At 41.2% G+C, this 22,313-nt stretch overlaps 4 non-coding genes across 4 annotated transcripts; all 4 read left to right on the forward strand.

Moving 5' to 3' along the window:
* Nucleotides 1–632: 632 nt before the first annotated feature.
* Nucleotides 633–704, forward strand: TRNAH-GUG (transfer RNA histidin (anticodon GUG)). Its single transcript has one exon. It is a non-coding gene; the product is annotated as a tRNA-His (tRNA).
* A 2,523-nt stretch (nt 705–3,227) lies between these two features.
* On the forward strand, nt 3,228–3,300 carry TRNAV-CAC (transfer RNA valine (anticodon CAC)). Its single transcript has one exon. It is a non-coding gene; the product is annotated as a tRNA-Val (tRNA).
* Nucleotides 3,301–13,844: 10,544 nt separating this feature from the next.
* Nucleotides 13,845–13,916, forward strand: TRNAH-GUG (transfer RNA histidin (anticodon GUG)). The gene has a single exon. It is a non-coding gene; the product is annotated as a tRNA-His (tRNA).
* Nucleotides 13,917–14,902: 986 nt separating this feature from the next.
* TRNAV-CAC (transfer RNA valine (anticodon CAC)) lies at nt 14,903–14,975 on the forward strand. The gene has a single exon. It is a non-coding gene; the product is annotated as a tRNA-Val (tRNA).
* Nucleotides 14,976–22,313: the final 7,338 nt, after the last annotated feature.

The following is a 22,313-nucleotide window of genomic DNA, read 5'->3' on the forward strand; positions in this document are numbered from 1 at the left end:
CAGGCAATGTTTATCAACAACATTGTTTAGCTGCTAAAGCAGAAAGATAAAAAGATTGTTTCTTTTTGTATCCTTATGTTTATTCATCTACAGATCAAAGGGATGAACTTCAATCTGTACATGACATGTCAACTAAAAAAAATGTTTTAATAAATGATCCTCTGTTTTAACCCCTTATTAACCCTTTATTCACTTTAATCAGCCTTAATTAACTTCTTACTCTCCTTCTCCATGTCATTTTTATTTTCCTGCTGATTTTTTTTGTTCACTTCTATTTTATAAACTATTAATAATTAAAGCTTTTTTTTGTTTGCTTTGTTCGTTAATATGTTTACACCTGTAACATATTAACATGTTTCACATTTTTTTTTAAAAAAGCGCAAAGTTTAAAAAAATAAATTTTGATTGTAAATAACTTTTCAATGCTTTGCTTTGTACCAATGCTGGAAAGCTGAAGTGTAAGTATCGGTGAGTCCTAAAAAAAAGCATTGGTACCCGTAAAAAAAAAAAAATGGTATCATTTCCTAGTTTCTGCACGAAAAGATGTGTTGAACAGAAGAAGCAATGACATCATTTTAAAGGATTTAAAGAGCCCTAAACAGCCACCTATTAGCCAGTTAGCCAAACAGCTAGCCGTGATCGTATAGTGGTTAGTACTCTGTGTTGTGGCCGCAGCAACCCCGGTTCGAATCCGGGTCACGGCAGTTGAGCTTGCGCATTTTTTTTCTTAATATATTAGTACAAATTGTCTGTTGCAGGTAGTTAGTTGATTTTCACAAACCAAGGATGAAGATTTTTTTTTCACAATTAATACATTGTGTATCCAAACCTCGGTAATACCCCCAGCAGGGCTTATCTGCATTATTTCCTTCACCATGCACTGTCATGTTAACTAGCCATCCTGGCTCTGGCGGCAAACCAACACAGGATTGCTAAAGAGAGAACTCACCTGCTCCTAAGGTGGAGGAGCTTCATATCTGTAAAGTATGAAGAATGACATAGGCTTTTGTTGCCAATCAACAATTCTCCACACTAATTTTTTTTTTAATGCTCCCCGTCATTGTACCTACTTCTACATTAACCACTTGTCCCCAAATCGCGTACCTGGTATGTCATCGGGATCGGCTTCGATTGGGTCACCGCTATGGCAACCCGGAAGCTATGAATAGGAAATCCTATGTTGTCCTCTACAACTACTATATTCTAAATAGCCAAGAATGCTTAAAATATTTTTTTAAATATCTAAAAAAAATCTATAATATTGCATTTAAACATTATAGGGTGCACTCATTACACTGGCATTGTTGGTTTTCTAGGAAATCAGTTTTCCTTCAGCATATTAGCTTTTAAATGCAATTATCCCTATTGTTTACCATGATACCCTAAATATATGCTTTTATTCTATTTTCCCTTTTTATGGCATATTCATTTTTTTCATATATGGTGTAGATGATAGGCTCAGCAATGGCATGCAATGCCAAGCTGCTGCTAATAAAGCAAACAGAATATTGGCATGCATTAAAAGGGGGATCAACCCAAGAGATAAAACGATAAATCTCCCACTCTACAAGACTCTGGTCCGGCCGCACCTGGAGTATGCTGTCCAGTTCTGGGCACCAGTCCTCAAGAAGGATGTACTGGAAATGGAGCGAGTACAAAGAAGGGCAACAAAGTTAATAAAGGGTCTGGAGGATCTTAGTTATGAGGAAAGGTTGCAAGCACTGAACTTATTCTCTCTGGAGAAGAGACGCTTGAGAGGGGATATGATTTCAATTTATAAATACCGTATTGGTGACCCCACAAGAGGGATAAAACTTTTTCGCAGAAGAGAGTTTAATAAGACACGTGGCCACTCATTACAATTATTGCCCCGTACACACGGTCGGACTTTGTTCGGACATTCCGATAACAAAATCCTAGGATTTTTTTCTGACGGATGTTGGCTCAAACTTGTCTTGCATACACACGGTCACACAAAGTTGTCGGAAAATCCGATCGTTCTAAACGCGGTGACGTAAAACACGTACGGCGGGACTATAAACGGGGCAGTGGCCAATAGCTTTCATCTCTTTATTTATTCTAAACATGCGTGGCACTTTGTCCATCGGATTTGTGTACACACGATTGGAATTTCCGACAACGGATTTTGTTGTCGGAAAATTTTATCTCCTGCTCTCCAACTTTGTGTGTCGGAAAATCCGATGGAAAATGTCCGATGGAGCCCACACACGGTCGGAATTTCCGACAACACGCTCCGATCAGACATTTTCCATCGGAAAATCCGACCGTGTGTACGGGGCATTAGAAGAAAAGAGGTTTAACCTTGAACTACGTAGAGGGTTCTTTACTGTAAGAGCGGCAAGGATGTGGAATTCCCTTCCACAGGCGGTGGTCTCAGCAGGGAGCATTGATAGTTTCAAGAAACTATTAGAGAATCACCTGAATGACCGCAACATACAGGGATATACAATGTAATACTGACACATAATCACACACATAGGTTGGACTTGATGGACTTGTGTCTTTTTTCAACCTCACCTACTATGTAACTATGTGAATGTTATAATTTTTATGAAAACCACTTATAAAGGCCTCTATATAATTTGTGTTTCAGCCCTGATGAAGGGGTCCTTAAAACCCCTGAAACTCATTGACTTTTAATGTTACATGATACTAAATAAAAACTTCTCTGGATATCAGTTCCCGAGTCTGGTGTTTTTCCCCATGTGCTTTTACTTTTACTTCCCTAGTTCTATCGTCTTACATAATTTTGTACAATCATTTTGTTTTGCTGATATAAAGTGGAAAAAAAATGCAATATGTTATCCCCATAGAAAAAAAAATGTTCCCTAATTTACAAATATGGAAAGATGGTAAAAGTTTGGAGAGAATGCACAAACAGGTGACATTTGAAAGCAATGGAATGAGAAACAATGTGTGTGTGTGGGCAAAACATTCAAAAATCAAAAACCATTAAACCATAAATATTGGTATATTGCCTCAACGTAAAGTAACCTTTAAATTTTTGTTCTCAAACCCTTTGTAGTACAATAGTACAATCCAAGGAGATAAGTGTCTGCACTTTTATCTATCTATAACAATTTAAATAAAATGTGTATATATTGATTTATTATATAACACAAACAGATACTTACAGAGCTTGTTAGACATACATAGAGGTAGAGTACAAAAAGTCTCCAGCTATCCTAGGGGAGGGCTTTATGTGAGTTTCCGTAGTGTAGTGGTTATCACGTTCGCCTCACACGCGAAAGGTCCCCGGTTCGAAACCGGGCGGAAACATTCTCAATGGTTTTTCTTTTAGCTTTTAAGGCTTGTTATAACTGGTATCTATTTCCTCAACATTTTACATTTGTGTACACTGAAATGAATTGGATTTTTTTTTTTTTAAACTGAAGTTAACGATTTGATAGAAAGTTGTGCTAATACTGCAAGACATAAAAAATAAAAAATTGCAACTGCCAGTATTTTAACCTATAGGTCTTTTGCATTTAGAAAATATATAATATTTTGGAGTTTAACCACTTACGCATGTTATACGTTGGTTGTTTGAAGAGGGATATCGTTATGGCAGCAGCTACCTACCATAACCCCGGTATCCTCTTATTTAGTGAGCGGTCCGATTTCAGATAAAAGTGGTCTCTGTGGCAGATTCACCGCGAGAACACTTATCGGCGGCAGGAAAGGGCCCCTCCCGCCGCACTCCAGTGCCCTCTGCCGCCGGCAGCGATTGCATCCTGATGGCCCCCACCCGTCTCCATACCACTGCAGGGCGGAAGCGACGTCAAAATGTCACTTCCGCTCATAGCTCTTAAGAGGCATTTTTTCAGATTTTTCTCAAAACCTTTTTTTTTTAATTGCATTTTAGTGTAAATATGAGATCTGAGGTTTTTTTGACCCCAGATCTCATATTCAAGAGGTCCTGTCATGCTTTTTTTCTATTAAAAGGGCTGTTTACATTCCTTGTAATAGGACTAAAAGTGAATTTTTTTTTTTTTTTTTTTTATTTTTTTTTTTTAAAGAACAGAGTAAAAATAAAAAGGTAAAATAAGAAAAAAATATATAATCATTTTTAAACGCAAAAGCGAACGCATACGTGAGTAGCGCCCATATATGAAAACAGTGTTCAAACCACACATGTGAGGTATCGCCACAATTGTAATAGGGCGTACACACGGTCGGACTTTGTTCGGACATTCCGACAACAAAATCCTAGGATTTTTTCCGACGGATGTTGGCTCAAACTTTTTTGTCTACACACGGTCGCACAAAGTTGTCGGAATTTCCGATTGCCAACCACGCGGTCACTTACACCACGTACGACGAGACTAGAAAAGGCCAGTTCAGAACCAAGCGCGGCACCCTTTGGGCTCCTTTTGCTAATCTCGTGTTAGTAAAAGTTTGGTGAGAGACGATTCGCGCTTTTTCAGACTCGTGGCTTTCAGATCGTTTTCTGCCGTTCAGTTTGTGCTTGTGGGTTTGTATCTGCTCTTCAGTGCGTGCAGTAAGTTCGTATCGGAGTTTTCTGTGCGATCTTGCCCGCTCGTTGCTGTTTTTCAGGTCGCTCTTCACAGGCCTTGCTGTTCTTCAGTGCGTTCTGTTACTTCGTTCTGAGCAGCCGACCGTTTTCTAGCCATGTTTCGTATGCGTACTCCTCGTAGAGTTCGTGCTGTGCGGGGGCTTGGTGTTGGGGTCCTGACCTTGACACAAGTCCAGTCCATGAACAGGGTGGGGAGGAGTTCATGGACCAAGAATTGGTTGCTGCAGCGTGACCAGTTCTCTCATATGCCTTTGCTCCGTGAGATCCGTGAGAATAATCCTGATGATTTCAGGAACTTTCTCAGGATGACGGACCCCGTGTTTCACCATTTGTCGGGTTCGCTGACTCCCTATATCAGCAGGCAGGATACCTGCATGAGGCAAGCCATCACTCCGGAGCAGAGGTTGGTCGCTACCCTGCGGTATTTGGCGACAGGGAGAAGCCTGCAGGACTTGAAGTTCTCGACAGGCATCTCCCCCCAGGCTCTGGGTATCATCATCCCAGAGACCTGTTCTGCCATCATCCAGGTCCTACAGAAGGAGTATATGAAGGTAGGATTTTTATCCTTTTATATCACATTTTATTGTATTGAATGTTTGATAATATCTTGTATTTCATTCCTCATTCCCTAATTACCATGATTGTAATATGCTGTGAATGTCCCCTTTGTCCTCATGCATGCTGGATTTTTATGTAATTAATATTTTAGGTCGTTCATACATATTTGCCCTTCACTAACCTCCCCAGCATGGTGTCTCCTGGCCTATATTCACCTCATGTAGTCACTTAACAATGTATTTTATCAGCTCCATAGTAGTGCTTTACCCCAAACACCCCCTAAAATGTTTGGAAATTTTTGATTTAAATTCAGGCAGAGTGCCAGAGGTTTTTTTTTGTGGTGTCCCCAAATAATTTTTAGTAACCCTCCCTACCCCAACTGCTAAGTCAGCTGATCCCAATTCTCTATCCTCAATCATCTATCTGCTGACTTTGCCAAACCCATACACACTATACCCACCTCTTTAGTGCTCAGATTTATGGATGAATTCCCCAAAGCATGCAGTGCAAGGGCCTGCCTGTATACTTTCCAATGGTACTGTTTAAAGTTTTTGTATCCTATTATTATCTTGATAGGTAATAGCAGAATGTCCAAATGTCCTCAAATGTGTACAGTGTGTATTTATATCTTTGTATTATGACACTTCTTACCTGTCCAGTGGGCTGCCAATAGTGTAACTAAGGACGGGCTGTTCAAAGTAATACCCATTATTTAGGCATTCATCTCTCAATGAAGTGAAGAGGGTTACCTGTCCAAGATTTACACACACCCCTTATAATGTTAGAAATGGCCAATGAGAGGGGGGGGGGGAATATGATAGGTGTACCTTATACTTTGCCTTGTTAAATTCCCCTTACTAAATGCTATCTTGAGGTTGCCCCATAATGTTTGTGTCTAATCTGCTTGCCATGTTTCTGTTAAAAAATAGTAATGTTTATTGTTTTTTCCTCAACAGTTTCCTTCCACGCCACAGGAATGGCAGACTGTGGCCTCCCACTTTGCCCAGCGGTGGGACTTTCCTAACTGCGGAGGGGCAATTGATGGGAAACATGTCCACATCGTCCCACCACCCAACTCGGGGTCGTACTATTATAATTACAAGGGGTTCAATAGTATAGTGATGTTGGCGGTGGTGTCGGCCAATTACGACTTCTTGTATGTGGACGTGGGGAAGAATGGCTGGATGTCCGATGGTGGAGTCATCGCCCAGACGGAGTTCTACAGGCGTCTCCAGAATGGCAGCTTGGACTTGCCAGCTCCAGAGGACAATGTTGAAGGACTCCCATTTGTGTTCGTTGCTGATGAAGCGTTTGCGCTGGGGGACCACCTGATGCGGCCATTCCCAATGAGGACCCTCACCCCGGAACAGAGGGTTTTTAATTACCGGTTGGCCAGAGCCTGAAGAGTGGTGGAGAACACATTTGGAATCCTGGCCAGCCGGTTCCGCCTATTTATGACACCCATCCATATGGCGGAGTATAAACTGAACCATATTATACTTGCGTGATGTGTTCTCCATAACTTTTTAAGGAAACATTCGGCCAACTATGCTGGCTCAGTTGGGCCTGAGGCCGGAATCATACATCAAACCACACTGACGGCGCTTGAAAGCGGCCGTCCTGGCTTGCCCTCCCTGAGTGCCCGTGATGTCCGGTTACGCTACCTGGAGTTCTTTGCGGGTAGGGGGGCTATCAATATGCCAGAAAATCTGTGAAGCCTTTTTATAATAAAAAAAAAAGAAATTCTTGGTGGACATTTACTGCTTGTGTTTGTTTTAGCTGACCCTGACAGAAATGTGTTGAGTCCAGAAAATGTCGTGATTGTGTAACCTTAAACAAAGCACTGTTGGCTGTTATTTCCTAAATGCAAAAACACATTTCACTACAAGTGCACTTGCAACTGCACTGAAACTGCACTTGTAGTGCAAAGAGGATTTGCCCTTAGGAAATAACACCCATTTTTGCAGAAAACAGCAATTACATCACCCCAAAAGTGTTGTATTGTAGTGTTGAGACAATAATCCACACATTCTTGAGTAAGCAACTTTTTTATACCTGCACAATCACATGTGCATTTACCAAAGGTTTTTAAAACAAACCAACATGTTTGTTGTATAACAATTTTTGCAGTAGCATTATCAAAAATCGAAATGTCCATTTCAGATAAAACAGGCCTGTGTAAAACCAACAAGAAAGCCAAAAAACTTGAACTTACAAAGTTCACATTAGGTAAAACCTGAAGGCTATATCAAACATCAGTATTTAGGAACTGGGTTTGATATAGCGTTCAGATGGGGGGAAATCACCCCTGGAAAAGCCAAATTTGGAAGATGCACACCAATTTACGAATGTCAACATGTGCTATCTGCCATCAGGGGGGATCAAGGGACGTGTTTTGGGGGAGCAAGCCCTTCCTCAACGCTACTTTATAATTGAGGAAGGGGTTGCACCCCCAAAACGCGTCCATTGATCTCCCGTGATGGCAGATAGCACATGTTGGCACACTGTGTGCATCCTCCAAATTTGGCTTTTCAAAACATTGCAAAAAAATTTAAAAGATTGGACTACAATCCAAAAAGTGATTTTGTGGGGTTTTAAATTTTACATCAATGATGTTATTATTTTTTTTAATAACATCATTGATTTTTTGCTGTATGTTTTGCAGTTCGACATTACACCCCATGATCTCCCCGATCAGGATCTGGGCACTTTCTGATGTGAAACGTTCTGGACACACAACATCACGATCACCTAAAAAGAGAGAAAGAAAACAAAAACAGGTCTCAAAAATCTGCCACCATCCATCTCTTTTACCTGAGCCTGTGGTCGCAGACACTCACCTGTTGTGGTGCCAATCTCCACCACATCTTCTTCTTCCTCCTGCTCTTCTTGGGTTGGTGTTAGTTCCCCTTCTTCCAGAGGTGGAGGGTCTATGGTCTCCTCGGATGAGGGGTGTCCTCCGAGTCTTTTCTCCCCTATGTAAAACAAAAATGGTATAATTAGCACACAGATATTTGATGGCAGAACTAGAAATAGGAAACATTGCTTGGAAGTGGGGTACAATTGTCTATTTTAGCCGAGTTCCAAGATGTATTTTTTTTATTGGCCTTTGTCAAGCTGCAATACTTTACCTGTTTAGTACAAGCTTCACATATGGAGACCCCCCTATAGTATACACTGGAGCACCTGTGTGGCCCCCTAATAAAAATGGTGTTCTTGTGTCCCACACTAGTGCTCCAGTGTCCAGATGTGAAAACAGCTGCTGAGTGTCCTCTCCTTACACAGAATCTAGTTTGCATTTCATTCTAGTAACAAACCCATCTACACAAACAACTATTTGGCATCCAAGTAGGCCCAAAAAAAATGTGGGAAAATGCATACGGCCTAAACAATGGTGTTTTAGAGGCCGAAAGAAAAATGTTTGATACGAACGAATAATGGGCCCATGAACATTAAAGTTGCCCTTTTAAACTGTACAATTAAGAAAAGCATATGGAGCAGCACGAACGCAATAAAGACAGAAAGAATAGGAACACAGCACAACTACTTACTTTTTTGCAGCACTCTCTGGATCTTTCGGTACTGCTCTGGCTCTCTTAACCTCAGGTCCGACCACCGCTTCCTGAGCTGATCTTTCGATCGTCGTACCCCGAAATTCTTGTGAAGGCTTTTGACCACTTTCGCCATGATCTTTGCCTTTCTGATGTTGGGGTTGGGGTAAGGCTCATACTTTCCGTCATAGTCGGACTTCTTCATGATGTCGACCATCTCCAACATCTCCCCAAAGGACATATTTGTGGCCTTAAAACGTCTCCTTCTGGATCGTGACGTGTCCGGATCCGGGCTTTCCTCCTCCTCCTCGTTCCTGCAATTAGCACGCACCTGCTCTAACTCCACCATGTGCTCTTCACCCACTGCGCCGAACGAAAAGGGGCGGGGAATAGACTAGAAAGAACATCAGGGTCGGGCGGAGTTACACGCATGCGCAGTGTGTATAAAGCGTAACACGTGTGCGTATTACGTGCGATCTGTGAGCGGAGGAAGGAGCATTGGACGCGCCGATCGTAAGAACGAAGGTAAGAGACAAACTTGTGCCTATACTGCTTCTACATTGAAGCCTATATTGTAACAAGATTAGGAGAGTTTTGTCTGACATTAGGCTTTGTCTTGTGTTGTGTCTTGCAGTGAACATGGATATCTTAGTGAAAGACAATGACTTCATGTCAGTATTCATAGATATGTTAAGGGAGCTGCCATGTCTGTGGGAGATTACCCACCCCCATTACAAGAACCAAGCAAAGAGGAAGGCAGCACTGGAGCAATTGTGTGAAATTGTGAAGCAGGTGATCCCCACGTCAGAATTCACCTATTTAAAGATCTTAATTGGTGGCCTGAGGAGTACATATCTAAGGGAGCGCAATAAAGTCCAGGATTCACAGAGATCTGGAGCAGCAGATGACATCTATGTCCCCAGGATGTTGTACTACGACAGGCTGTATTTTCTGGCAGGCCAGACTGAACCCAGGCCATCCCTCTCCAGTCTTCCTTCCACGCTTCCTTCCCCCCCCGGCTGAGGCTTCTGACGCCCAACCTGGGCCTTCCAGGCAACATGTGGAGGAGCCCAGATTGAGCCAGGTATAGCATTCCTCTAAATATTTCTGCTTGTCCAATCAATGATGTTAACTAGATGTTAGTTTGGAGTACTAATTTAGGATTGTGATTGATGAAGCAAAACATTACAACCATGTCCCTTTTTCATACACAGGGAAGTCTCAGCCAGGAGGTGGCCGGGCCGAGCCGGCTGGCTGATCTGCAGGTCCCTCCACCCCCCCTGAAAAGAGAAAGTGGCAGTAGGAGGAGTGCCCTAGAGGAGGCTACCAGAGGACTCTTTTGGAGGGCTACAGAGGTCCTGGGAGCACGACAGACCGTGGAGGAGGACATTGCTGCCATCATTGCATATAAAATGCAGAGGATGGAGGAGGGCCAACAAGTCTTGTGTGAGGCGCTCATATTGGAGGCTCTTAACAAAGGTATGAGGGGCCAAATGACAGCTCAGACACACCTTTGCGATGGTCCTCCTCCTCCTGCAGGTCCTCCTCCTCGTCCTCCCTCTCCTCCAGGTCCTCCCAGTCCTCCTCCTCCTCCTGCCACATCTCCAACTGCACAGCCACAGCCCGGAATGAAGCGTGAAAGGAAGACCAGAAAGTGAGGACCCTGGATCCAGTCTGGTCGGCCAAAAAATGCAGCCTCTTGTGGTACCACAGCCTGGGGACACACATGTCATCTGCTGCTATCCGGATCTCTGCGAATTCTGGACCAGACTGCCCTCCCTTACATATGGACTCCTCAGGCCACCAATTTTTATGTTCAAGAATTGATGTCTGCCGTGGGGGTCCCAGGCTTCTCTAATTTCTCCTGTTGATCCAGTGTTGACTTCCTCTTTGTTTGGTTCTGAGCCCTTAATAAAGGATTTTTGTTTTGAATTATACTCTCCTATGTGTTTTACTTCAAAAAGGACAGTTGGTTTGTGAGGATTCAGGTACATTTCAAATATACAATGTGAAATGAACAAGGGACACCAACACCAAACAATCTCCTTGAGATTAAATAATAAAAGATATCAATGGTGTTGGGGTAACTTGACACACAAAACACACACAAAAATATTCTGGAGTAAAAATAAAAATAACATTGAACAAAGATCAGCCTTGGAAAAAATCCAAACATTAAAAAAAATAAAAGGCTTAAAATCCCCCAAAAAATTAAATAATAAAAAAAATTCTGTCAGATGTGACAACTAATAACAATATATTCAGGGAATCCCAATAAAAAAACAAAAATAAAACTTTGTGAGAAGTGTGTGTGAATATGAGCAGCAAAACGACTTAATTCTTGTCACATTATAAAGAAGAAGAGAGTGCGCTGTATTAAACCATTTTGAACATTGCAGCGTGACGAAAGTGCTGTATCCATTGCGAATGCTAAGTTTACCAGAACGAGCTGTCCCGTCTTGGAATTTCTTCTGAGCATGCGTGGCACTTTGTGCGTCGGAACAAGCCACACACGGTCGGAATTGACGCGATCGGATTTTGTTGTTGGAAAATTTTATCTCCTGCTCTCCAACTTTGTGTGTCGGAAAATCCTATGAAAAATGTCCGATGGAGCCTACACACGGTCGGAATTTCCGACAACACGCTCCGATCAGACATTTTCCATCGGAAAATCCGACCGTGTGTACGGGGCATTAGAGCGAGAGCAATAATTCTAGCCTAAGACCTCCTCTGCAACTTAAAACATGCAACCTGTAGATTTTTTTAAACATCGCCTATAGAGATTTTTAAGAGTAAACGTTTGCCGCCATTCCACAAACGGGCGCAATTTTGAAGTGTGACATGTTGGGTGTCAATTTACTTGGCGTAACATCATTTTTCACAAGATTAAAACAAAAATTGGGCTAACTTTACTGTTGTCTTTATTTTTTTAATTCAAAAAAGTGTATTTTTTCCAAAAAAAGTGCACTTGGAAGACCGCTGCGCAAATACGGTGTGACAGAAAGTATTGCAATGACCACCATTTTATTCTCTAGGGTGTTAGGAAAAAAAAATATATATATATAATGTTTGGGGGTTCTAAGTAGTTTTTTTAGCAAAAAAAAACTGTTTTTAACTTGTAAACAACAAATCTCAGAAAGAGGCTCAGGGCTGAAGTGTATTAATTAATCTTACGGTAATCTAATCCCAAACCCCTGGCTTCTCCCTTTTCCTCTTCTCTCCTGCACACCATCCCTCCATAGTTTCCTTTCCCTGGCTGCACTTTAGCCAATCAGTGTCTCTGTATTCTGGGCGGTAGTCAGGCTCTCCTTTGGCCATGGCTGCAAGAGAAGCCTGGCACAGTCTCTGGCTGGCTCTCTCACCCCTCCCTGTGATGCCACTCTGCCCATTCATGGCCAGGGATGGAGAGAACAGCTTTTGCAGCCAGGGTGGCTTTCAGGAGAAGTTCCGCCCCCCTCAAAATAAAAAAAAAGTAAAACTCAGCAGTTACAAATATTGTAGCTGCTGGCTTTTGCTATTGGGGCACTTACATGTCCAGGCATCCAGCAGTGTCCTCACCCAAGCCGATTCTTAAATTGGCTCTCGGGTGCTGGAGCCGCCATCTTGGCTAAGGGAAGCCAGCAGTGAAACCTTGCTGCTAAAAAAAAAAAAAGTTTTTTTATTAAACGATCCTCTGTTTAACCCCTTATTAACCCTTTTATTTACTGTAATCAGCCTTAAAGCGGTGTTGCGCCCAAAAAAAGAAAAATGAAAAGCCAGCAGCTACACATACTGCAGCTGCTGGCTTTTAATAATAGGACACTTACATCAGCTGTCGGGCGCTGCGGCCACCATTGCGGGTGAGGGTACCTGGCAGTGTAGCCCTACGGCTTCACGCCGGGAACCCTACTGCGCATGTGCGAGGCCCCGCTCCTCTCTCCTACTGGACCGGCGACAGAGGGAGGAGGAGGGGGGAGGAGGGAGGTGATGTCACAGGCCGCGGCCTGGACTGCCGGAAGTGGGAACAGGAAAACTGTCAAGGACAGGTATCCTATCCCCCCCTCCCCCCGAAAGGTACCAATTGTGGCACCGGAGGGGAAGAGGAGACAAATGAGCGAAAGTTCCACTTTTGGGTGGAGCTCCGCTTTAATAACTTCTTATTCTCTTTCTCCATGTAATTATTTTCCTGATGATTATTTTTTTGTTCACTTCTATTTTATAAAACTATTAATTAAAACTTTTGTTTGCTTTGTTCGTTAATATTTTTACACCTGTAACCAGGGCCGCTATCAGGAGGGGGTACAGCCGTCACAACTGTAAGGGGACCGAAGAAGGCAAGACGGGTGAAGGGGATCTATGCTGTGCATTACAGAAATGATTTCACAGCTTCTGCTGTTCTCGTGTCATTGAGCTCAAACATCAAGCTCTTTACTGCCACCTCTGGATACTATGTGTATGTGCACCCCTCATGTGATTTGTACTGTGCTTCTCGGGAACATGTCAGCTTTGTGAAAACGGGCTGGGACCAGGTAGGGAGAAATCCTTTACAAGTATGGGCTGTGAGGGAAAGGGAGGGGGGTTGTTTGTGTACAGGGAGGGGCCAGAGCCTTGTGTGTTTACAGGTTTGTGTACGTGAGGGGCTGCCATATGTGCAGTGTGTGTGTGTGGGGGGGGGGTGTGGCTGACATATATATGCAGGTGTGTGTATGGGGGGGGCTGAGTGCGTACAGGTAAGGTGGCCCGTGTGCTGATTCAGTAGGATGGCCCGTGGGCAAGCCCTGGGAAATGTTGGTGGTCAGGCTCGGGTGGGGGGGCCAGGCCTTAATCTGTGTAAGGGGCCCAAAAATTTCTAAAGGCTGCCCTGCCTGTAACATATATTATCACGTTTCACATTGAAAAAAAGCGCAAAGCTAAAAAAAAAAAAAAACACATTTATTTTGATTGTAAATAACTTTTCAATGCTTTGTGCCAATGGTGACAGCTGAAGTGTAAACATAACAGTTGCTGTGGGTATCGGTAATTGGTATCGGCGGGTCCTAAAAAAAGTATTGGTACTTGTAAAAAAAAAAAAAAAAAATGGTATTGGTGCTTTCCTATTTTTTGCAGTGTGAGTATTAGTGTTGAAGAAGCAATGACATCATTTTTACGGGTTTAAAGAGCCCTAAACAGTTGATTTTAACCAGTTAGCCAAACAGCTAGCCGTGATCGTATAGTGGTTAGTACTCTGTGTTGTGGCCGCAGCAACCCCGGTTCGAATCCGGGTCACGGCAGTTGAGCTTGCACATTTTTTTTTCTTAATACATTAGTACAAATTTGTCTGTTGCAGGCAGTTAGTTGATTTTCACAAACCAAAGATGAAGATTTTTTTTTTCACAATTAATACAGTGTGTATCCAAACCTCTCTAAGACACTGGCATCACACAGCATTGTTGGTTTTCTAGGAAACCTGTTTTCTTTCATCATATTAGCCATTAATGTAATTTTATCTCCATTGTTTACCATGATACCCTAAATATATCCTTTTATTCTATTTTCCCTTTTTATGGTATATGATTTTTTTTTTCATATATGGTGAATGTTATAAATTTTTATGAAAGAACCACTTATAAATGCCTCTATATAATTTGTGTTTCAGCCCTGATGAAGGGGTCCTTGAAACCCCTGAAACTCATTGACCTTTATGTTACACGATACTAAATAAAAACTTCTCTGGATATCAATTCACGAGTCTGGTGTTTTTCCCCACAAGCTTCTACTTTTCCTTCCCAGGTTCTATCCTCTTACACAATTTTGTACAGACAATCATTTTGTTTTGCTGATATAAAATGGAAAAATATAGCAAATTGTTACCCCCATGGGAAAAAATGTTCCCTAATTTACAAATATAACAAGATGGTAAAAGTTTGGAGAGAATGCATGAACAGGTGACATTTGAAAGCAATGGAATGAGAAACAATGTGTGTGTGTGGGCAAAAAAAAATTCAAAAATCCAAAACAATTATACCATAAATATTGGTATATTGCCTCAACGTAAAGTAACTTTTGCATTTTTTTTTCTCAAACCCTTTGTAGTACAATCCAAGGGAATACCTGGCTGCACTTTTATCTACTTATAACAATTTAAATAACACACACACACCTCTATGTTTAATGAACAACCTAGGAGAGAAACAGATACTTACAAAGCTTGTTAGACATACATAGAGGTAGTGTTCAAAAAACTATCCTAGCTATCCTAGGGGAGGTCCTTATGTGAGTTTCCGTAGTGTAGTGGTTATCACGTTCGCCTCACACGCGAAAGGTCCCCGGTTCGAAACCGGGCGGAAACATGTTTTTTTTTTCCTTAGCTTTTAGGCACATGCAATTTTAAGGCTTGATATAACTGGTATCTATGATATAACTGGTATCTATTTCCTTGACATTTTACTCTAAAATTAATTGGAATTTTTTTTTAACTGAAGTTCTATATTTGATAGAAAGTTAAGCCAATACTGTGAGACATGAAAAAAAAAAAAAAGCATAAAAAAAAAGCAACTGCCATTTTATCCTATAGGTCTTTTGCATTTAGAAAATATATAATATTTTGGGGTTTAAGTGCATTTTCATGCAAACATAAAAAAAAAGCATTTTAGCATGCGAGTAAAAAAAAAAAGGCTCTGACAGCAAATGTTCAGAGGCAATCCCCTCACCTTTGCTGCAGATGTCCAACACACCTAAATCCTATGCCACAGTAATAAAGAGGAAAATGTTATACTTACCTGACGGTAATTTTGAGCTGTCCTGTGTCTTATGCTATCTCAAAAACTTGAATTAGCCCTCTCAGTTCTTATCTTGGGCTACAGTATGATTGGTGTCTAATCAGAATATGATAGAAGAGGTTTTTTAACCAATTCATCCCCCTTAATGACCAGGCAATTTTTTGCGATACGGCACTGCTTTGTTTTAACTGACAATTGCGCGGTCAGGCGACATTGTACCCAAACAAAATTGACGTCCTTTTTTCCCATAAATAGAGCTTTCTTTTGGTGGTATTTGATCATTTATTATTTTTTGCGCTATAAACACAAAAAGCGATTTTGAAAAAACCCAATATTTTTTACTTTTTGCTATAATAAATATCCAAAAAAATAAAATGTAAAAAACTAATTTCATCATCAGTTTAGGCCAATATGTATTCTTCTACATATTTTTGGTAAAAAAAATCGCAATAAGCGTATATTGATTGATTTCTGCAAAAGTTATAGCGTCTACAAAATAGGGGATATATTTATGGCATTTTTATTATTCATTTTTTTTTTTTTATTAATAATGCCGGTGATCAGTGATTTTTAGCGGGACTGCAACATTGCAGCGGACAGATCGGACACTTTTGACACTTTTTTGGCATCAGTAACATTTTTATAGCGATCACAACTAAAAATAGCCACTGATTACTGTATAAATGACACTGGCAAGGGTAGGGTTAACACTAGGGGGCGCCACTACTATTTGCGCTGGCGATAGAGCCACTGACAGCGCTGCTCAGATCTAGTGGGGAGTGTCACAGACCTAGCCAGAACAGAGGCTGTTGGAGAGGACTGTATGCAAGCCTGTTGCCCACCGATTATGGGCCCTAGCATTTGGGGGAATGGTGCTCTCTGTGAGCTGTATGCCTGGGGACCCTGGGGTTGGTGTTACTTTGGATTCAGCTCCATGTCCCCCCAAAACACACAGACTCTGGAACCCTTTATATGCCATATTAGAATGATAAGACTGAATTATACTGTTGGGACACATCCTGTGAGGAGATGCTAATGTCATCATCTCCACTCACCTGTCTGATGTCAGCTATAATGGGTTTAATGTAAATTAGTTTAGTCTAGGTTCTAAAGGTATTCAACTCATTGTTGTTTGTTCTAATTAACCCTGTGTTGATGTTTATGGTAATGTGTGTTAATTGAATGAGCTGATCACATTGTCCTCTATACAATGTAGGAGACGGGACGACTCCTATTGGAGCTCATGTTAATTAGGTTAATTAGGTTATGTTTGTATTGTTAATTGTAATTAGCTCCAGCTATTGTGTTTATATTCCTGTGTGAAGCTCGGTGACCACAAGTCTGGGCAAAAGGTCATGTCTCAGCCACCTAGGCTGTATAAAGGATGAGATAATTAGCTCATGTTAATTAGGTTACGTTTGTATTTAGAGTAATCTTCGCCTGTGTATATAAGACTGTATTCTGGTTCTGAATAAAGTGAGTCCATGTTAGCAGTGAAGCAAGTGTCGCCTTGTTTTCTGCTCAGAAAGAGGTTGGAATATCTGATATCTGTATACAGACTGGGAGGAAGTGGTATATGACGGAAGCACTCAAGCGGAGTGTGGGGCGTTCCGTGACAGGGAGGTTGTGGCACTGATGACTGAGGGCCTGGAAGAAAAAGTATCCTTTTATGCGGACGACATGTTGATATATTTGGCGGACCCCCAGTCGTCACTCCCTACTCTATTATTATATTATATTATATATATTATATTATATATTATATTATTATTATTCAGCGCTTTGAGCACTTTTCTGGCTTCCAAGTAAACTGGGACAAATCCCTGTTGTTTATGCTAGACTAATCCTCCCCAATTACACTACCACCTCATGTCCATTACAAGTTGTACAGTCAGGTCCATAAATATTGTGACATTGACACAATTCTAATCTTTTTGGCTCTATACACCACCACAATGGATTTGAAATGAAACGAACAAGATGTGCTTTAACTGCAGACTTTCAGCTTTAATTTGAGGGTATTTACATCCAACTCAGGTGAATGGTGTAGGAATTATAACAGTTTGTATATGTGCCTCCCACTTTTTAAGGGACCAAAAGTAATGGGACAATTGGCTGCTCAGCTGTTCCATGGCCAGGTGTGTGTTATTCCCTCATTATCCCATTTACAATGAGCAGGTGAAAGGTCCAGAGTTCATTTCAAGTGTGCTATTTGCATCTGGAATCTGTTGCTGTCAACTCTCAAAGATCCAAAGAGCTGTCACTATCAGTGAAGCAAGTCATCATTAGGCTGAAAAAACAAAACAACCCCATCAGAGAGATAGCAAAAACATTAGGTGTGGCCAAATCAACTGTTTGAAACATCCTTAAAAAAAAAGAACGCACCGTGAGCTCAGCAACACCAAAAGACCCAGAAGACCACGGAAAACAACTGTGGTGGATGACCGAAGAATTCTCTCCCTGATGAAGAAAACACCCTTCACAACAGTTGGCCAGATCAAGAACACTCTCCAGGAGGTAGGTGTATGTGTGTCAAAGTCAACAATCAAGAGAAGACTTCACCAGAGTGAATACAGAGGGTTCACCACAAGATGTAAACCATTGGTGAGCCTCAAAAACAGGAAGGCCAGATTAGAGTTTGCCAAACAACATCTAAAAAAGCCTTCACAGTTCTGGAACAACATCCTATGGACAGATGAGACCAAGATCAACTTGTACCAGAGTGATGGGAAGAGAAGAGTATGGAGAAGGAAAGGAACTGCTCATGATCCAAAGCAGACCACCTCATCAGTGAAGCATGGTGGTGGTAGTGTCATGGCGTGGGCATGTATGGCTGCCAATGGAACTGGTTCTCTTGTATTTATTGATGATGTGATGCTAACAAAAGCAGCAGGATGAATTCTGAAGTGTTTTGGGCAATATTATCTGCTCATATTCAGCAAAATGCTTCAGAACTCATTGGAGGGCCCTTCACAGTGCAGATGGACAATGACCCGAAGCATACTGCGAAAGCAACCAAAGAGTTTTTTAAGGGAAAGAAGTGGAATGTTATGCAATGGCCAAGTCAATCACCTGATCTGAATCCGATTGAGCATGCATTTCACTTGCTGAAGACAAAACTGAAGGGAAAATGCCCCAAGACAGTTGCAGTAGAGGCCTGGCAGAGCATCACCAGGGATGAAACCCAGCGTCTGGTGATGTCTATGCGTTCCAGACTTCAGGCTGTAATTGACTGCAAAGGATTTGCAACCAAGTATTAAAAAGTGAAAGTTTAATGGATGATTGTTAATCTGTCCCATTACTTTTGGTCCCTTAAAAAGTGGGAGGCACATATACAAACTGTTGTAATTCCTACATCATTCACCTGATTTGGATGTAAATACCCTCAAATTAAAGCTGAAAGTCTGCAGTTAAAGCATATCTTGTTCATTTCATTTCTAATCCATTGTGGTGGTGTATAGAGCCAAAAAGATTAGAAATGTGTCGATGTCCCAATATTTATGGACCTGACTGTACATACCTTTTGCTATCTAGGTATTGAGATACAACAGCCTATCTCCTCATGCACCAAAATTAATTTAGATCCACTCATTAATATAATGAGGAATATGCTTAAGACCTGGGCCAATCTTCCCCTGACGCTGTTGGGTAGAATAAATATTTTTAAAATTATCTTTTTACCACGCTTTCTATATATTCTGAGTAACTCCCCAATATACATCCCCAAAAACAAATTTAAGGAAATTAACACGATTCCTATTAAATTTATTTGGGGGGAGGGGTAGCTATAATAGCAAAAGACACCCTATAAATACCTAATTTGGAGGGGGATTGGCGCTCCCTTGCCTTCAAACTTATTATGTGGCCTCACAGCTGACCCATGCACACTGGTGGTTCTACCCCGAAGAGAACAATGTGGCAACAGCATTGGAGGCAGCCATCCTTACTTCCTATGGATCTTTTTTTTTTTTTTTAACATTCAATTTTTTATTTAGTTATCAGAACATAAAATAACAAATAAATACATTAAGAAAAGTATAACAGGACTCACACTATTACAGTTACATAATATAGCGAATGCATTTTTGATAAATACATTAAGTCAGTATAATAATCATGAATAATCCTTCAAATTCATATCTTTAATTCAGTTTCTAGCTAGTACCATATATACTCGAGTATAAGTCGAGGTTTTCAGCCTTTTTTTTAGGCTGAAAGTGCCCCCCTCGACTTATACTCGAGTCACCACCGTCTGCCTACATGATCAGCGTGTGATAATACAGTTCGGAGGCTATTCCAGCTTTCAAAAGCCACGCCTCCTCCTAGTCTGTGATAGGCTGAACACTCCATTTCCCAGCAGTCAGTGTACAGCCTATCACGGCCATTCTTTCATCCTCATCCGTGGTATGAGAATGAGAGAATGTCCGTGATAGGCTGACCGCTGACTGCTGGGAAATGGAGTGTTTTGCCTATCACAGATGAGGAGGAGGCACGGCTTTTGAACAGTGGAATGGCCGCCGAATGGTATTATCACACGCTGATCGGAGGATGGAGATTGCCACAGGGAGGATGGAGATCGCCACACGGAGGCTGCACAGGACACAGGTAGGCTGCACAGGGACACATGCACATGTACAGGACACAGGGACACATGCACATGTACAGGACACAGGACACAGGGACACATGCACATGTACAGTACACAGGGACACAGGACACATGCACATGCACGTGTACAGGAAACAGGACACAGGGACACAGGACACATGCACATGTACATGTACAGGACACAGGACACAGGGACACAGGACACATGCACATGCACATGTACAGGACACAGGGACACATGCACATATACACAGGACACAGGACACATGCACATGCACAGGATACAGGTAGGCTGCACAGGACAGATGCACAGGAGACAGTGAGGCATGCAGCTGCAGATGGGCATTGTTGACCCTCTTTTTCCACTTACAGTAGCTGCTGCATTTCTCACCCTCGTCTTATACTCGGTTCAATACGTTTTTCTCAGTTTTTTGTGGTAAATTAGGAGCCTCGACTTATATTCGGGTCGACTTATACTCGAGTATATACGGTAAACCGCCAAGAATAAACCTATTCACCCCTAGGGGAGCAAACTGTGAACAGGTCTATTCTAACTTGAATAAACAAAAGAGAGAACAGGATGTTCAATCAGGAAATGAAAGCAGCATAAGTCTCTACAAGGAATAAGTGATACCAACAGGCTACCTAGTGGTAGTTAAGACTGAGCGTACAAGTCTTTTAGTACTGTAGATGCTTTAGGATGTATGATCCATACATACCAGTGCTTCTTAAAGTGAATTACGTTATAATTTTTAAGTGCTAACAGTAATTCATAGTACGCCTGGGTGTTGACTGTAAGAATGACATCACACAGGTTAGGGGCCTCAATTGATTTCCACATTTTCGTTATGGTAAGTCTAGCCGCTATAAGAATATTCGCCACTAATATTCTGTATTGAAATGGGAAAGTGTCAAGGTTGATACCTAAAAGGGCCATAGCAGGTGATAGTTTTAACAAGTTGCCTGTGAGAGAGGCAATAAAGGTGGATATCGAGTTCCTGAAACTGGTCAGATTTTTAGAACTCCATAAAATGTGGAATAAGGAACCAACTTGATCCGTACAACGCCAGCATAGTGGTGATGTAGATGGATATATTTTAGCTAATTTGTAAGGAGTTAGGTACTATCTATTCAATATTTTCTGAGAGTTGTCCCAATGCTCTAAGCTGGATGTTGCAGTTTGGTTTATTCTCATTGCATTGTACCAACATTCGTCCGAAAAGGATTGTCCTAAATCTTTTTCCCATTTATACATATTAGGGTTTTTCTCATATTTAGGACACTGAGAAAAAAAATTTATAGAAGAAAGCTATACTTTTATGTTTTACAGGTTTTTTAATGTTAGTGAGGTGTGACCAAATTAAAGATGGAATTTCAAAATCTTGATGTGGATTAAAGCTTTGCAGATGGTTAAGCTTATTTAACTTATCATCAATCATGGCTTTGTATCCTGAGGGAAGGTGTACGTAAAAGTTAAAGCCCTCAGCAATCCATTTGTTCATCGAGAGTCGGCCTCTACAGTAGTCAAGGGCTCTGAGTGTTATAGGTATCTTTTGTAAATGACCTAGAGCATGGAAGTTTGAGACAAGAAACTTCCATGCTAACAGGGTAGCTTTAATGGAAAGCAGTTTAGGAACTATGGCCTTAGGGAATATCATGTAAGCCACTGACAGGGCAAATAAATCATTTCCCTTGGTGATTTCTCTTTCAATGGATAACCACAGCTTATCATCATTTGGGAAGAACCAGTATTTCATTTGATCCAAAAGTGTTGCGTAGTAGTATTTATGCATAACAGGTAAGTTCATACCCCCTTTGTTTTTAGAAGATGTTGAAATAGAGAAAGCTACCCTTGGTTTTTTGTTATTCCAGACCAGGTTTCCCAATTTAGTATTTACAATCTTGAAAAAGCTTGAAGGTATTGGAATAGGTATGGCTCTAAAAAGGTAGAGTATCTTGGGTAGGGTTTGCATTTTAAATGCTGCAATTTTGCCTATCCAGGATAGGTGCGTCTGTTTTATATTTTGAAAATCTTTAAAAATCAAGTCTAATAACTTAAATAAATAAATAATAAATAAAAATTAGCTGCATATAGTTTTTTTGCGGGAAATGTAAGGTTGATACCTAGATAGGTGAGCGAATATGCATCCCAATTATAATTATGTTTTTCTTTGAGGATGGTAGAGGTATCGTTAGATATATTCATAGGTAGGGCAAAGCTTTTCCTATTGTTAATTTTGTAATAAGATACTTTACTAAAGGAGTTAAGTATTGATTGTAGCACATGCAGGGATTTGTTGG

Source organism: Aquarana catesbeiana, linkage group LG03 (genome assembly GCF_042186555.1).
Source record: "Aquarana catesbeiana isolate 2022-GZ linkage group LG03, ASM4218655v1, whole genome shotgun sequence".
NCBI lineage: Eukaryota > Metazoa > Chordata > Amphibia > Anura > Ranidae > Aquarana > Aquarana catesbeiana.